We start from the raw sequence: 5,230 nt of genomic DNA, 5'->3' as shown, positions 1-5,230 counted from the left end.
AAATGGAGTAGGAGCAGGAAAAAGGAAATTAGATATTTGAATAAACCAACAGAGACTAGAATATTAACACATCAATAAAGCAGATAAAGAGATCCATTTTTAAAAGGGTGAAAGAAAGGAAAGAGAAAAACTAAAATGGGGATAGGAGAAGAAAAACAGGAGAATAAAAACAGAAATGAGGAAGACAACGGTGCAAAAAAAGTAAAATAAGATAAAATAAAAAATAATAGTGAAACTCAAAAAAAAAAATGGTGAGTGGATGCCAGAACTGTCAAGTGCAAATAGTAAACTTTATAACTTTATTTTAATAACTTTTTGTTAATCCTCACCAGAGGATATGTTTTAATTGGTTTTAGAGAGGAAGGGAGCAAGAGAGAGAAAGAAAAAAACATCAGTGTGAGAGAGAAGCATTGATCATAGGTGCCCTCACCAGGGATCAAATCCACAACGGAGCTAAGTTCCCTGACCAGGAATGGAACCTGAAACCTTTTTGGTGTATGAGACAATGCCCCAACCAAGTGAGCCACCCAGCCAGGGAACATTTATAATGTGAGGGAAAAAACCCATATGAGGAAGCAAAAAATGTTTGCTGATGTGAAAAATGGATAAACAATAATTCCTAATTCATTAGTTGTTGTGAAAATTAAAATAATGCATAAAAAGTGGTTATCAAGTTACCTAGAAATTAATTAGTAACCTTTCAATAACTATTATTAATTATTTATTAACTAAAGAATGTCATTAGTCTTAAAACTGCTGAGAGTTTCAAGTTCACATCCATATTAATAGGAGAAAATACACAAATCTTACTATTTTGGACTAAATATTAAATTCATATCATATCATAATAGGCAAAATTTTAATAGTTTCTAAGGTGAGACATATTATTACCATGTGGATGTTTAATATTTTATTCTCAGCATTTATGCTCCTTTATTTCAGCAGCAATTCAGAATGGGGGGAAATTCTCTAAGAATAGATTATAAAAATTTTCAAAATGAAGAAAAATGAACAAGATTTTCCTTACCTGACATTAATGTATCCTATAATGTAACTGTTAAATATTTACATTTTTACATTAAGATGATTAAAAGATCAGTTATAATTACTAAAATATACTGAAGTATTTATGTGAACTCAATTTATGACAAAGTTGACCTTTCAAATTTATGGAAAATGATGGTGAACTTAGAAGTTATTATTAGCATAATTGGCCATCACCTGAAAGTAATATATATATATACACAAAGACTTAAATGTAAGTCATGACACTACAAAAATCTTAGAAGAAACCATAGGCAGCAGAATCTCAGATGTCTCTCAAAGTAATATGTTTACCAATAAATCTTCTAGGGCAAAGGAAACTAAGCAGAAAATAAACAAATAGGACTACATCAAAATAAAATGCTTCTGCACAGCAGAAAAGAAACCGTCAATAAAATGAAAAGAGAGCCCACTGCCTGGGAGAACATATTTGCTAATGACACATCTAATAAGAGGTTAATTTGCAAAATATATAAGGAACTCATACAACTAACAAAAGGAGGACAAACAATCCAATTAAAAAATGGGCAAAGGACCTAAATAGACACTTCTCCAAAGAGGACATACAGAAGGCCAAGAGACATGAAAAAATATTCAGTCACTAATCATCTGAGAGATACAAATCAAAATGACAATGATTTGACAGGTATCTCACCTGTCAGAATGGCTATCATCAATAAATCAACAAATGACAGGTGTTGGTGAGGATGTGGAGAAAGGGAACCCTGGTATACTTCTGGGGGGAATGCCAACTGGTGCAGCCACTGTGGAGACCAAGTATGGAGTTGCCATTTGACCCAGTGATCTCACTTCTAGGAATATAGCCTAAGAAATCAGAAATACCAATCAGAAAGAATGTATACACCCTATGTTCACAGCAGCATAATTCACAATAGCTAAGATTTGGAAACAGCCTAAGTGCCCATCAGCAGATGAGTGGATAAAAAAGCTGTGGTACATTTACACAATGGAATATTATGCAGCTGTAATAAAGAAAGAACTCTTACCATTTGCAACAGCATAGATGGACCTGGAGAGTATTATGCTAAGTGAAACCAGCCAGTCAGATAAAGATAAGTATCACATGATCTCACTCATATGTGGAACCCAATAAATAAAATAAACTGATGAATGGAGTGGATTCGGAGACAGAAGCATGGAACCGAATGTTGGACCTCAGAGGGAAGGTGGGGAAGGGCTGATGGGTGGGAGGAGATCAACCAAAAAACTTTTATGCATATATGCATAATCCATGGACACAGACAATAGGGTGGTGAAGGCCTGGGGTGGGAGTTGGGTGGCTAGAAGAGGTCATTTGGGAAAAAAAGGGACATAGATAATACTTTCAACAATAAAGATTTCTAAAAAGGGAATATGTGTGTGTGTGTGTGTGGGGGGGGGGTCCTTACAAATGGAATAAATATGCATGTTTTAAAAATAAATGATAAATATTTGAAAATTATGTTAGAATCTTGGTTTATATTCAGAAAGGACACCTAACATGTGAGAAGAGCGACAAGTTATAAGTGGATAGTATTTGGTACATGAAAAAAAAAAAAAAAAAAAAGATCACATGAAATTTCACCATAAACAAAATCTAAGAGAAAAATAGACTGAGAAATTATTTATGACAACTGTACTCAATATTAATATTCCTAGATGATAAATAAATAAATGAAACAGGCAAATAGCTGTTATATAGGAAATTGAGCATTTTTCTTTAGAAATTCTTGCCCTAGAAGACAGACCTCATTTTGGCATTCTCCAGTTAAAGAGGCTGGTACCTGTCACCCTAGATGAGGCCTATCCAACTCCAGTTCTTACACAGCTCACAGAGCTTCAAATAGCTTTTTAGTGCCTCAGTACTAAATAAATAATGATGGTCAAATCAACTGACACTCCAAGAAATCCTGCCACATAAAAGACATATTAAAAATTTATTATTTGAGAAAATTCAGGAGGAATGGAGAATTTTAACGTAAGTATGGTCAATTTCTGCTAATATCTAACAGAAGACACAGCATCTGTGAAAAGGAATATACTATAAAACAAACATTTTTTTTGAAGCACAAAATTTTGGAAATTAAAAAGGTGGTTAAAAACAACAACTCACATCAATAGAAGGGCTAGAAGGTAAAACACTGAGAAAAAAATCTTCCAGAAAATAGGTCTTAAATGTAAACAAATGGAAATCAAGAGCAAAAGGGGCTGGGGGTGAGGAGATACCAATCTAGTAAAGCATATGTCCAATTAGTAAGAGCTTCTGAAAAGTCACAGAGACATGCTCTTGGAAGATTATCAAAGAAAAGTATATAAGGGAACTTATTAAAATTGAATAACATGAGTTTTCAGATTGCATGGCCCACTTAGTACATAGCCTAATGAATTACAACAAACATACCAAAAAAAAAAAAAAACCCACCAAAGTTTATACTTGTGAACTTTCAAAAACCTGAAGATTAAAATGTTATAAAATGAAATAGAAAGTGTGAGTGAGCAATAGAGAGAGAGAATGAGAGAGGGAGATTTTCAACATAAATCTTATCCTTAGTCATTTTTAAAAATCATTTCTGATGTAAAGAAATGTATAGTTATACAAAGTCCCAAACATTTTAAATATTTTACTGGATAAATAACCACTGTCTGTGGTTAATTCAGTATTGTTCTTCTCACTCCACACTCTCCTATGCATCTCAAAGAATAAAACTGTGATATTGATTACCTAGACTCTCTTACCAGCAGAAATCTGAGTTAGATGCTCCCAATGAGGAGCTATTATTCCCCGACTTTGGAAAGAGGGAGTGAAGTAACAGGCAGATGTGAAGACAGAGAGCATGAGGTTTGCTGTGGATTCTGTGTGAACTGCCTCCAAATCCTGCAGGCAACTCTTGCCCCTCAGGTCTGAAGGCCACAGCAGTTTTTACTGTGAACTCAGCTCTCTCAGTTTCTTTGTGCTTGAAAACATAGATTGCTTCCAGTTCTCCTGATGGAGTCCTATTTTGTACACTTCTTACGCACATAGGAAGAGGAAACAAAGAGGAAAGGAAGAGGGCAGAGACAGAGATAGGAGTAGATGGGAGAAGAGAGAGTTTAAGTGAAAGAAAGCCAAGTAACTAGGCATTGTACAATTTGTGTTAAAATAAACATGTAAACCTCAAAATCTCTATATACATACATGAAGAACATAAGAAAATGGGTGGCAAGAGTACACACTCAATAGTTAATATTGATTACATCAGAGAGATGGAACTGGAATGTGGTAAAATAATAAAGAAATGGGGTGAAGATGATAAAGAAAATCATCTTTATGTATATTTGTACTTCATTATTATTGCAAAGAGCATGAATCACTCTTTACATAGAGCAACATTCCAATGTGACTTTAAAAATATTTTCCCTCACAACCCCTAGGTAGATGACATAACCCTTGTTTCTTCATGTTTCTCTTTCATCTTCAATCTAGAGTTCCTTCTATTTTCAGAATTGAATAGATCATGCAGTTAATTTGCACAATGGTAGTGTTTCTAATGACCTTTCTCTAAGGGAGCGATCAACTCTGGATTAGAATAAAATCTAGGCATATATGTTTGGGTTGGTGCTGGTGCTGAGAGCAGTGAGAAGCAAGTTTATCAATACACTTAACTAAGCTGTCTAATGCAACTAACTTGGTAGGCTTTAACCAGTGGTTAAATAAGTTTCAAACAACAGCAATGAAACACTACATGAGTTTTCTTTGCTTTTCACCTGCAGTGTCACATACGGACAGAAACAAAGCAAGAACAGAATGCAGTGTCTTATTTGTGTATATTAAAGAATGCTGCCATCACACTTCACCGCTCTGTAAATGAGCCTGTAAGATTTTGCAGTATTTGAAATGTTACACACATGCTATAGGAAATGTTAGTTGCTCTGATAAGGTTTAATGAAATTATGTCCTCAAAGGTGTACTTTTTCATTATTATGAATGAACATGTTGACATAAGGTGTGATAGGAGCAGTAGCCATGTCTCTGCTTGTGCTGGCAGCACATTATGTTCACATCATGTTTTTGAATTTCATTTACAGATAAGCTCTGTGAGTAATTGTAACGTGAAGTGGTAATCTGCTGCTGACATATGAAAATAGAGAAACTGAAATTACAAACATCATTCAACTGAAATTTTAGACTGCATTGTAGAAGGCTGGA

The sequence above is a fragment of the Myotis brandtii genome, unplaced genomic scaffold (genome assembly GCF_000412655.1).
Source record: "Myotis brandtii unplaced genomic scaffold, ASM41265v1 scaffold570, whole genome shotgun sequence".
NCBI lineage: Eukaryota > Metazoa > Chordata > Mammalia > Chiroptera > Vespertilionidae > Myotis > Myotis brandtii.
Note: the sequence above shows the minus strand (reverse complement) of the source record.